The sequence below is a fragment of the Passer domesticus genome, chromosome 4 (genome assembly GCF_036417665.1).
Source record: "Passer domesticus isolate bPasDom1 chromosome 4, bPasDom1.hap1, whole genome shotgun sequence".
Classification (NCBI taxonomy): Eukaryota; Metazoa; Chordata; class Aves; order Passeriformes; family Passeridae; genus Passer; species Passer domesticus.
In genome coordinates, this window is record NC_087477.1 from 32,052,688 (window position 1) to 32,065,901 (window position 13,214).

Here is a 13,214-nt window from a genome sequence, read left to right on the forward strand (position 1 = left end):
CATTAAATATCTTCCAGAAAAATATTGCATATAGTGAATAAGTTGTTGTAAGCACCATGATGTAGTACAGAGCAGTGTCAAAGGAGCCAGTAGCTACCCCTAAGCTGCTGCTTTCCAGCCCTGCTTGCAGCACTGGCTAGATGCAGATGCTGCTCCAAATTACATCAGTTATTTTAATCCATTCCTCCTTCTACCCTTCACTTTTTTCCTCTTTTCATGTATCCCTTTTTTTATAAATTTCTATCTCTACTCTTAACTATCCTGACCCCTTTAAGACTCTGGGAACATTAGGAACTGAGTTCCATCTGTGCTTGATTTAATTATCAGGTGATGAGATAATTACCAGGCCTTAAAAGGTAAGGGTGGGGGGGAAAGCTGTTTATTGCTCTCAACAGTAGCAGGTGTTTAGGGTGGGAGCACCCAGGAGAAGGTAGTGGCAGTGTATTTTGGGATAGGATAGTGTCAAGGCCTGTGAGCAGGATAGTCTTATTTATGTGGATATTTTGTTGTATGTTTAGGTTGGCTTAAGATTATATTACTTTAGGCTCTTTGTTTTGTTCAAATACACAAATTCAAGACTTGTCTGTACAAAAGATACTACAAGCAACTATCTGAAGAAGTGCTTTGGTAAGTCCATGCATTCCTATGGTTTACTGTTCCAAAATATTTAAGCAGAGTTGGTTGTGCTGTGGACTCCAGTGGTTTTGCACCTGTTAAATCATATTGGGTTTTGTTCAATCCCTTATTTTGTTATGCTGATTAGTCATGCCAATCTATCATTACTCACCTGTTATATTTCTCCTTCTATTAAATTGACTTTCATTTTGAAACTTGAATGGTGCCTACTAAAGTGAATGTGAATTTTTTTTTTTGTTAATATGGCTTAGTGGAGAGAGCTCTGATTAGAAATTAAAGTTGTGTGAACCTGTGTTCCTAATTCTGCTAGGTGTGTGTGATAGCTTGGTGTGTAATCTTGGGGTAGTTATTTCTTTTGTCTTACTGCATTTAGTGTTGGCCATTTTTTTTTTCAGACTATAATAGCTTAAGGCCCAAGACTCTTGATCTTTAAGACCCAAGTGTGAAAAACATCCAGATTTGTGGCCCTTTCTAACCTAAGGGCATACACACACATGAAATTTAATGTAAAATTTTATAGGTGAATCTACTGTAAATTTTCTCTTCTTGAAGCCTTTTTGCTTTCTTGCTGCAGAGGTACAATTCTTCCCATGTCTCTTTGATTCTAAGGTTTTTAAGCAGACCAAACTAGATAAGAAGATAGGAAGAAAAAATAGTGTGATGGGATCCTGTAGTAGGAGGAAAGGGAGTGAAAAGTAGCTCTTATGAGCAAACAGGAAAGTGTTGACTCCAACAGAGGAACTTACCTGGGGGATTTTCTATGCATTCCACTTCATTAACAATAAGGGGAGCTAAGGCACCTCAGTGTCTTAGCTGCACCAACACTTAAAAAAGTATGAACTAGAGAAACATCAGATGAAGTGCATATGAAGCAAGCAATTTTATTAGTTTCTATGGTAACACACCACTCCATAAAGCTAAAGAAGAAGTCCACAAAATGCAGTATTAATTCACCCATGTGAATAGTGTCACTGTTTGTCTGATGTGCAAAGGCATAAGAAAACTGTAACATGTAGTGGGAGCAATCTAACTGTTAAATTAAGAGCCTGAGTCTTGGAACCATAGCACTGTAATATATTGCTGTGATAAAGCAATTTGTATGGACTGGGAGGTGGCACTGCTACATATTGACCCACATCATTTCTCAAAAGGCTTATACCCCGTAACAGGATTAATGAAAGCAAAATGAAAATCTTCTTTTGCTGTGAAAGGAAGGTCTTTAACTCATAACCTGTGGAAAAGCTGCTAGAATGGAAAAGGCAGGGCACCATGCAGAGTAACTGGGGTCCTTTTTAAAGGTTTTCACACATCCAAATTAAGTTCAATGGGACTTGGGCAGCTCTGATATTGCTCTCAGGTTCCTGAACTAAAAGGCAGACTAGAAAGAAAAAAATTCAGAACTAAAGTCTGGTGTACCTCATTGCAACAATCTGGCAAACCCTAAAACCCTCCCGGGTTATGCCTTGATAAGGAACTTCATCCAGTAGTTCCAACAGGCAGTGCTGCCTCAGTGACCAGGTGACACTCGATACTGCCATTAAGGCTGAACTGGCTGCTCAGAGATTACTCGCCTTGTTGCTTTCTGCCAATGATATAGGTGTTTTTATATATTAACTTCAGCTGCTTACATTGCTGATATCCTACCTCTATTTCCTACTCAAAAGCCTGGTATCTTGTTTCAGTGACAGTTTTGCTGAATTGCCCCACTGTTTCATGGAATCCCAACTCTCTTCCTGCTCCACTCCCCACTTGGACTGTTTGCTTTGTTTGCTTGTGCCAAATGTCTGGCTGGCCCTAACAGCTCTGCCCATGGATCTATACAAGATAAGGACATGAAACAATAAAAGTCAAAATCAAGATTAAACTCCTTCAGAGCAACATCCAAAAGCTGGATGTGATACGTTAGGACGTCTAAATTAACAGTGGACAGCTTTGAGTAAATGACTGTTATACTCAATTTCAAAAGTGATTATAAGTTAATTAGAAATTCATTTTCAAACTCAACATTCTTGTCCTACCCTTTCAAATATAATTAACCTTCTAATTGTACAATAATGTGGAAATTTAAGGCTGATATTAATAAGCATTTATATCAACTTAGTAAAGGCAATCTCAGACCCAGCAACTTCCTGATATTTTTTTCCTTTGGCAATTCCTGGGGGTATATTCTGTTGACTGTTATTTCTGTTTTGATTAGAAGAACAGAAAAAAGCCTCAGAGAATGTGCATATATATTGGTATAACATTTTCTTAGGTCTCTTCTGTGGCATACTCCTTTGTGAAGATCTGCTGACACCTGATGGGATGCACTTTTTCTATAGGGGAAAAAGATTTTACCACAGGAGCTAGCAGGGCCTTTTAAACTAGTTTGAAAGAGGGAAAGAGACACAACCAGGCTTGTGAATGATAAGCAATGGAGTGGCATATCAAAACTCTGGGAACTGAGTGCTAGTGAGATCCCTAAATTTGCTGCATGAGGCCTTGGTGTAGCTATCTGATTAATAATTGGGGAATCATCACTCCTGTCAGCAACCTTTGCTGTAAAGGGTACTTGAAAAAGCATTCTGTGACTCATGTGTATGACAGGCACTAAAGGCTTGAGAAAATGCAGACATTTGCAGTGTATGGTTCAGAAATGCTTAAAAAAATAGTGCCTTCAGGACACTGATGCTTGAAAGAAAAAAAACACCCTAACAAGTATCCTTTCCCCCCCTGAATGCTGCATTCTCACATTTAGGTGTGATTGTATAAATTGGTATTGGTAGAGCTGGTAAGATAAATGTTGAAAGGAAGCTGTTAGCTATGGCATTTCCAAGGAAGGTGCAGGGAGTGCTTGGCTTGTCTGTTACTCTGGGAGCAGTGGCGCACTCTGGTCTGTTCAGTTCTCCACTTTTTTATATGCTCGTGGTTGCTGGCAACAGCTGATGTATTTATGGGTTTTTTAAGAGATTAATCTATTCCAAGCATTGTGTTCTAATCTGCTGGAGAATGTGAGCCACAGTAGGGCTGATGTCATGGTTCAGCTAATCCAGTGGTCAATTGGAAATCAGAAATTGGAGAGCTTCTGGCTCTGCTCCCATCAGCTTTTGGATGGTTTGCACTAAAATGGCCTTCCTGTGCTGGCTTGGGGAAGGATAGGTTCAATTAACCAGTAAATGTTTCACTTAAGGAGGAGTTATATATCTTGCTGGTTTTCAGTGAAAGTTTTCTGCCTGTGTTAACTGCTTTGTACTTTCCATATGAAATCCCTCAAGAGACTGCTTCTGTAGCCTGTTTTCCAGAAGTTACACTACTGACAATCCTTGTCATGTAATCTTTCTACATATCAGGAAACTCTGCCAAGGCTGGACTTGGGTTGCCTTCTACAGTAGCTAGTTTACAAAATCAGCCAAAAACTTGGACAGTGGAGGCTGACCACTAGGAGACTCAAGAAGTGGCTTTTCTCTTAGCAATGCAAGCTGAATCTTATTTTCTTTATCTGTAATTTAGAGCTAAACTTTGTATGGGGACACAATCAGCTGGCCCTTAATGTTAATTGTCCAGTGAGGAATATTTTTCTACTTCTAAGAAATAAAAATTTCAGTGTTTTAGGCAGGCTACTTCAGGAGAAACTTATTATTTCTTTCACTCATACTTCAGCTATGCATTGATGTGGTTCTAAAGCCTTTCCAAGAGGTTGCCTCCATAAAACAGGACTGTTCTTTAAACGAGACCAAAAACCATCCCAGGTTTAAAAATTGCCCTCCCCCTTTGTTTAAGGGCCTCTTTGAAATACATGTCATTCCAGTCTAACTTAAATAGTTGCTGTACAAGTGTTGCTGAACAAATAGGTAGTAAACCCACAGGAACACAGAGGGAACATATGCCTTGACCCTCCTGGAATGCATGCTCTGACCTTGGTGCTGTGGTATCAGGTCATGTCAAATGCTGCCTTCTGCAATAGCTGCAGCTTGTTCCACAGCAGCACGGGCATGTGGCCACTGGGTCACATCCTATTATTTGGACCTGCCATATGGCAATCTGTTATCCAGGTGGTTTTAGCCTCCTGTCTTCTGACATAATGAGAGATTCTTGCAGCTCCCAAAGTCCACCTGTACATGGGTCATAACTTCACAGACACAAAGCCTTTAGCCCATAAAAGGTTCAACTTCCTTTGTGCTGTGTCACAGAAACTGAGGTGTGCTCCCCAATGCAAAACGTGCTGGTGGTAAATACGTCATGGTGTGGAGTTTACATGTGTACAATTAAAATCTGGCACATAGGAAAACATGAGCCACAGCAGCTCCCTCTTTGGAAGGAATATCAAGAAGGGTACCAAGTCTGTGTTTTGTTTTCTGTTGTCATTACAATCAACTAAGAAAGTGAATTATTTAACGTGTTTTCAAAGCAGAAATATATTCATAAGAATTGTTTAAGGTCCTTTAAGTATTTATACAAATAATGACAATTTCCATCTGTCACCCTAAAAATGGTGCTGATGATTATTCAAGATCTGCAATACTTGAAACTGGCACCCTGAAAAGGGCAGGGAGAGAAGCCATTTGTTTCTTTCCTATGTAGGTAAAGAGAATTGTGCATACAATTGCATACATGTAACAAATGGGAAGTAGTGTCATTAACTTAGGAAAGCAAGCTTCTTTTAGCAAAAAAGACAAATCCTACCTTAAGCTCAATAAGTCTTTCAGACACGTCTCTTTTATTTTCATAATGTAGAGTCAAAATAATCAGTATGCAAGACAACGTGGGTGAGTCTATTAATGCCTAATCTTCTGGGGAAGGGATGTGATGTGTTTAGAGAAATGGCTTCAAGAGTATTTTTTCAATTTGGAAACAGTGCCCTATGGTGTAAAGCTGCTGTCACGGAAATGCTTTATCAACACCGCTTCTTGTCACACATTGAATCAACTCCCCTGTTATCAGTGGTGTGGGGCAGCCTGGGAGTCTCTGAGCAGTTTCTGGTGCATCAGATGAGCAGTGGACCTCAGCAATCCCTGGACAAGTTGCTGAGGGTTCCAATTACAGCCATTCTTTCAGGGGCTGTGTTGCTCAGCTGTAAATGCATCCTGAAGGACTGGCAAATATAACTGTGCTTGGATTTACTTGAGCTAAGGAATTGTTCTGCTTTTGGTGCTAATAGCAAAAAATGGTCATATCCTTCAGAGCAAGTCCCTGGCATTGACTTCTGTAATCTCTGCATATACCTCGGGCTCTTCACATTTCTGTGGAGCCCCACATTGCTCTTCTAAAAAAAAAAAAAAAAATCGTGGTTTCCTTGATAAGTTAGTATCATTGAAGTGGATTCTATAGTCTTAAAACTGTATGCATTGCTTTTCTGGTATGCTGTTCTTGTACTTTTAGCAAAGATGGTTGCCTTTTCTGGGCTGTCTAGGGGACTTTATTCAGTGTGATGGCAGATTTAAGAATTTAACACTGTATTATTGCGTGATATTGAGGACTAACGTGGTGAAGGTCCTACTGTTATTAATAAAAATATGAGGATTGTTTTAAGCAACTGAGAATTTGACTGGGAAAAATCCTGTATAATGGTACTTCCAGCAACAGTACCATTTTTACAGTACAATAAGTTTTTTGAGGCACCACAGCCCAGTCAAACTACTAATCCTCAAAGCTAAGAATGAAGTTTTTGTGTAACAACGTGACCATGTTTTGCTAAACTAGGGAGAAAAAAGGAAGCTTGGGTTCAATAAGTAAACAAGTTATTTGCATCTAAAACAAAACAAGCAGTTTTGACTAAAACAACACTTTTAGTCAAAATTACTATGTGTTTATGCTTAATTTTTGACTAAGTACAACCTCTAGCACAAAAATGTTGCTGTGGTACTTTTCTCATCTTTTTCTCATCAGCCTCCTTCCCAGGTTTTGGCTAGGTTTTTAGGCTCACCCAGAAAACAGGCTGGATAAGCTAAGTTACAATGTGGGCTGGGAGAAAATGGTGAAGTTTAGTTTAAGTACACCAGGCTTGGAGCCAGGTATTGATCTGTATGATTTTCCCTCTTTCTACTCCCATAATTCACATCAACTGCCAGGATAGAGGAAAACACAACTTGAGCTCCTCCCAACAAGAGCAATAAGGACAGTTAGGAGCCATCTCCGGACCTTGGGATGACTAGTTGAGGCATCTGGAGCAGGTTTTGCTGTCTAGTAGCTCTGTTGGGCCCTCTGTCTCTCTCAGAAGTCACCAATAACAACTGCTCTTCTCATTCTATTAGTGAGGTGCTCATGATTTAGGAGGTACAAAGGACTCACCCTTGGCAATTCCTGCAGCCTTCATGACAGATCTTCATGCCTACTGTTGTTTGCCTGGTCCCCAAGTGCCCTATTGTGTGCACTTGGGTGGGGTAAGCTGGGAGGTGATTGCCAAACCCCCTCCCCAGCAGAAACCTGTTTGCATTCCCCTTGGTCCTGCCTGGTGGTGAGAGGGCACCCCTGGCTGGTGCATTTGTCTCGGGGATAATGAACTGGGAGAGGCATATTCTACTTCCTCAGAGTCCCTGAGGCTCCTCAGCCTTTCCATCCTCCCTCAGCTCTGCCACCAGGCTGGGCAGATTGTCCCCTGGTCACTCCGGGACAGCTGCTGTCTCTGCTGACCTCTGATACCAGTGACAGGCTCTGGCCCTGGCTGCAGCTGCATGTTTTCATGGGAGCTTTGCTGCATCCTTCCCAGTGGGAGCTGAGGATGGATCTCCTGCTTGCTCCACTCTGGAGGGGCTGCTTTTGTATCAATGTGGGTGGCCACCACCGCTCCTGTTATCAGTGTTATTGTAAAATATAATCAATATCTAATGACAGAGTTTGGCTTGTGATTTCCAAATATTAGGCTGGAGCAATTCTTGATCCTGCCCTGTCAGTTTTAATCTTTGATGGTGAAGAACTTTTCAAATTGTGTCCCTAATGGAAGTAATGGTCACTGTGTAAAAATAAAAGCAGGTTGCTATATTGGGAGGTAAAAGAGACAGAGTTGTACATGCCCTTGTCTTTTAAGCTTTGCTGTTTGGAATTACAAGGATGTTGCTTGCCAATAATCTGGCTGACAGTCACTTTTTGAAGGTTATTTCTTCCCAACAGCCGGCAGAGAGCCCAATCAGGAAGGAGAAATATCTAAGCTTCCTTCTTAATTTGCAAGGACATCTGCTGAATTTCCAGCTTTAGTGAAGAAAATTGAGAAAAGGAGTGGATGGGAACAAGGGCTAAGTACTAGGCATCCAGATATCAGGCAAGGTTTTGAGAGGGGAAAAAGGATGGATGCTTTCAGATGCTGAGAAGATAATGTATCTTTGACCCTTCTAGGCTATCAGAGGTGTTGACAAGTGCTTTCTGTCTGTGTCAGGAGCATTATTATGCTTTTCTTTTTCCTAGGTACTGATAAATACCATTAAAATACTTTCTTCTCTCTGCCACTGTATATGTGATTATTGTGACAGCATGTCAGCCTGCATGACAGGCCAAGGAGTAATAGATTGCTGAAAATTATATGTATTGCTGTCAAAAGTAACCCTTTCTGTGTGAGATGGCAGCACAGGACCCTGTTACCTCTGCCAAGCTGCCTGTGTGTGTTCTGTGTGGTTACAAATGCAAGGGTCATCTGGAATGGAGTTTTTCCTGCTCCAAGCATGGGGATAAGTCACTATAATAGCACATCCTTCTGTCTCAGGGAACAAAACTACATTATGCAGGAATAAGAGGTCTTTGAAGTTTTAAATGCATCCAAAGTGATGCATCACAGTTTGGATACTGAGCTGTGTGAGCAATGCTACAAGCTCAATTTGGGCTAACCTCTCAAATATTTTGAGATTGCTTTTTTCCCCTAAATTGATATTTGAACTATCTCATAACAAGTTTTTGCAACTTTCCCAGTCTGTATAATGCCTGAAACTTTGAAGTGTCTGTATTGCTGTTGTAGGCAAGGATGTTGAGTTGATCCTTTTAAAATTATTTTTGTCATGAGTAAAGTGCAATCTAGTTCTGCTTAGGTTAATGAGAGCGTATTTCTGATTTGAGTGACCAAAGCCATGAAAGCCAATTTCAATACTCAGGTTTGCATTTCTTGTATTTAAGAAAATCTTCACCTGTTAGTTAATATGTTTTTGATTTCTGACCCAGTTTTGCCCTGTTTTTCTTTGCTGTTAGAAATTTTAAAAGGGAAAGCTACATGTTTTCAGAAAAAAATTGTCCAAGATCAAAGGTTTCTTTTTGTCAGTAAGACAACCCTGGAAAAAAGTCATTTCCATGATAGAGCGCTCGGAAATTTTTGTTGACACTTTAAATCCCAAAAATAGTTGTAGGACTCCTGCCCATTCAGTTAACTAAGTGCTAACTTTTATTGAGAGGAAAAAAATATTTGATCCTATGGAGGCTTTAAATTTTATACAGGGCTTCATCAATGGTCCCAGTGATAAATTGTATGGCCTCCACCCGTTAATAGGCATGCCATGGCCAAAGTAGTCTGGTAAGAAGGATCCCTATTTGTTTTCATTTGTTTTTATTTTGCAGGGTTACTTTTGATAGTGATTGTATTTAGGAGTTTGGTTTTTTTCTTTAATTGGCTCTTTCAAATACAACTGCTTGATTCTGATACACATTCTGATTAATTAGGTAAGGTGTATTGTTTCTGTATCTGGCTACCTCTTGCTTCAGAAAGGCAAGAATATCCTACTTTTATCTTCTGCACACACAGTAATTTTGCAAACCAAGAAAAAAGTGAAGAGAATCCAGCTTATAAATCCTGACTGACTTGTTTTAGGTTGAAAGAAAAATTTGCTTTTTAGTTAATTTATTTTCCAAGACCATTCTAGGGATTAAGTTTTTCTCACAGCCAATTGCTCTTAAACCATTCTAGGAGGATAAATTTGACTTGTATTTCAGAACTTCTTCATTTTCAGCTATTTGTTCCCAGATCAAATAAACATCCCCTCTTGGTAAGTCAGCAGATCTTGAGCACAGATTTCCCAGCAAGCTCAATGCATGCAGAGGGTAGGCCTGATTTGCAGAAGCACAGCTGAATGCTGGACACTTCACTGTTTATACATCACCAGTCTTATTTCACTGATAACGAGACATGAGTCTTTCCCCGTGCTTAGACTTGTTGAAAATGATTTGATTTTGATGAAACTTTAGTTTCTAATCTCAGGTGAAAAAGAGTAATTCAGGCAAAATGGGGGAAAGCAAATAGTGAAATTGGAAAGGCATATTTTGATATCTTTGACAGTTTTAAGCAAAAGTAATTGCCAAATTTTTATCATGACATTGTGATACGTAGGAGAGGATGATGCCAGTTAAAAGCTAAACAAAACCTAGTATGGATTACCAAGAAGCCTGAACTGTAAAACGTGTAGTTCAGAGATGATGATAGTCTAAAAAACTACTAATTTGTCAAGGTTACAATGACAGAGTAGGGCAGCCACACATATAATAAAAATTTAAAATAAGTTAGTTATTTAGGTCAAACCTATCAAGAGAATAAATGCAGTACCATGCCAAGCAGTTTAAATCAATTCCATATCTCATGTCCAGGGAGGACAGTTGTCTGACTTAGAGTAATTCAACTCCAAAACAAGCTTAGCACCTCTTGGCAACCAATTTGTGCATCCCTTACAGACATTATTTGCGTTTGTGGGGTGGGTCTTTTTTACTGGTATACATCACTGACTACAAGTCTTCAAGAGCTGAGTGTTACTTTTAGACCTTGTCTAAAAACTGAGTCCTGTCTAAAAATATATATAAATTGTAATGTAGTTGTGAACATTGATTGTCCTGTGATGAAGGTGAAGTGTTAATGGAGGCACAGGAAGCTTAAAATATACAAGATAAGTCCTGCAGGTTTTAATGGTATAAATGTAAATAATGTATTTCCTGAAACGTGCTCAGATTAGCACAGGAAAAGGTACTCAACTATGCACTCAAACCTCAACTGTGGTGTGTGTGTTTTTTGGTTTTTTTGGGTGTTTTTTTTTTTTGTTTGTTTGTTTTGGTGGGTTTTTTGTTTGGTTGTTTTTTTTAACTTAAATTCATGGGTTTAATTTCAAAGAAAGTTTAATATCAGGAAGTAATCTAAATGTTAGAGAGGTAACATTGTCTTTAGTAGGACAGTTAAAATAAGGAATTTAAGGTCGTTATTACCTTTTTTTTTTTACCATGAAAAAAACCCTACCCCAAAGACCCAAATTCCAGCGTGCAATCTGTACATAAATCTTGCCATCTGGGAAATCAGAAGTACTCCAACAGTGCCGTGGCACTGCAGAGGGATCTGGAGAGCAAACTGCTTTCTGATGAGCTTCCACGCCTCCAGGGCTGAACTTATTTTGTCTCGGGCTAGGACTCGGACACAGCCCCTGGATGAGGCTGTCCCTGGCTTCAACAAAGACTGCATTTCACACGATGCTTAAACTGATCATCTTTAACAGGCTTCTTCAGTCAGCACCGTGTTTCAGGGGCAGCCAGGAGGTATCCTACAGGCACAGTGTTAGCCCCTGAGCAAGGTGATAATTGAAGTGCACCTTCCTATGGGTTTTTATATGAGTAGAGGTAGAAGATGTTGCATTGTTTTTAATGAGATGTTAAATGTACATCCATTTTCAATGCCAGAAGTTGCTGTTCACTTAGACAAGTGTGGTGCGTGCAGGAGCCAAGGGTAAAATTCTGATTACATGTGACATGGCTTCAGTTACCCACAATATACTTTGACGATTAGAATGCTAAAGTTGGGGTACAAATCTGTGACCCCAAATGGTTAAGTGTTTTTACTGACTTTAACCTGCCAAACAATGACAGGAAAACTCAGCAGCAGCAGGGGTCCAGCAGTGTTTTTCTGCTACTGTGCCAACAAAAATTATACTATTTCATTTGTCATTGTAAAGCTTATTTTACCACCCATGTAAGTCTCAGGGGAAAGAGAGGAAAAATCATCTTCACTGCATTAAAAAGATCTGTAAATTAGTTAAATCAACAATAACTCTAAATTACCCGCAAATGTTCTATGGACAATTGTTTTTGGGGGTTTTTTTTTGTGTTGGGTTTTTTTTTTTTTTTCCCGGAGGGTCTATAAACAGTAAACCTATTAATGTCTAACTTGTCTTTTGAACAAAAAGATAAATAGTTGAAGTACCTTTTATTTTTTTTATGATATTTTGGTGAAGGCATTTGCTACTGGTTGCAGGAGACTAATACCTCACTCATCTACCTGGTGCCATTTCAGAAAATATTTTGTAAGAACATCATTAGTGCCACTTCCATGGCTTGTTCTTATACTCTGGAGATAGGACATGGAAAGAGTAGCAGCAGCAGTATGTGATACTGTCATCACACCTGAATTCACAGATGAGCCCTTTACTCCCCAGGTATTCAGCCAGAGCTAATTTAAGAAGGAGCATGTTCCAACATAAGCTTGGAAAATTTCTTGGTTTACGTAAATTAAAATTCATGCAAATATATCTAAGGAAGTTCTACTTCTCAAGCAGTGCTGTATCAAGTTTATTCTGAACTTGTTCTCCTGAAGGTCTCTTTTAAAGGCATGTGGTTTTGTGTGTGCATTCCAAGCAGAGGCCAAAGCAGGAAAGTTTTTGTTGAGCCTTGATTTTATTGAAAGAACTGACATACATACCTACCATGTATGTATTACTATGGTACAAATGCTGTTTGAAAAAGATTTGGTTTGGAAAGCTCAGATTTTATAATGTTAATCCATGTAGTTTTCATGTTCTTCTAACATGAAATGGCATTTATGCTTTTCTTCTAACAAAAGAACTTCTGTCTATAAACAGACTGCAAACAGCTCTATGGGAAACAAGAACTGGACAATTTTGTGTTCCCTCAAGGAGATGAGGGTTTTGTCCTACTTCTTTTCCTCTAAAATACTTTGTTCACAGGGGAAGCCACAGGGGAAGCTCTCACCAGAAAGACTCCATGGATGGTCTAATAATACTAATGTGAATTTGTGTTCTGCCTTGTTGTGCAAGAATGAGCCTACATTCAGCAGTCACTGGCGGTGGCTATTGCTTTGCCAGGCACTTGAGCTCCTTTTGCTGATCACTGTAATTGGGAGGTGCTTACCCTGGTGAAAATGGCTTATAAGGCTGTTAAAGGGCAGCCAGAGCTGGGAGGCTCTACCAGCATGTTTCTGCTCCACTGACCATATAACCCTTACTGGTGTTCTCAGTGTGTATTTGAGCAAACGGTAAAAGGCAGAATGCAGATGTTCTATCATCCAGATGTTCCATGTTGAGTAATTTTCTTCTTGCAGACAAGCTTTAATACAGAGGCAAGAAACTTGATTGGAGAAGTAACTCATAACTGACTTCTTATGAAATGTCTTTTCTCTGATATTTTTAGTCAGTATCTGAGTGTGAGTTGTTAATCTACTCTCTTTCCTGCGCTCCCTTAGCATAATTTATTGTTTCAGTGAAGTTTACATAATGAACAGCACAATTCCCATGGATATTGGTCCCAAGTATGTTTGTTAACGTTTAGATTCACAGAAAGTTGAGTAGTGGAGTTGCTTCATTTTTTATTGAACTATTACCTCAGGGTGACTTATCAGTTAGGAGGTAGAAGGGGAAAATTGT

At 39.5% G+C, this 13,214-nt stretch overlaps 1 protein-coding gene across 8 annotated transcripts in view; it reads left to right on the forward strand.

Moving 5' to 3' along the window:
* The first annotated feature begins 395 nt into the window (after positions 1-395).
* The window catches only part of GRID2 (glutamate ionotropic receptor delta type subunit 2), an 809,145-nt gene continuing 796,326 nt past the window's right edge, over positions 396-13,214 (forward strand). For all 8 annotated transcript variants that reach the window (XM_064416952.1, XM_064416954.1, XM_064416953.1 and 5 more), the window contains exon 1: positions 396-627. The gene's annotated coding sequence lies outside the window, so the exon portion shown is untranslated. The remainder of the gene's footprint in view (positions 628-13,214) is intronic.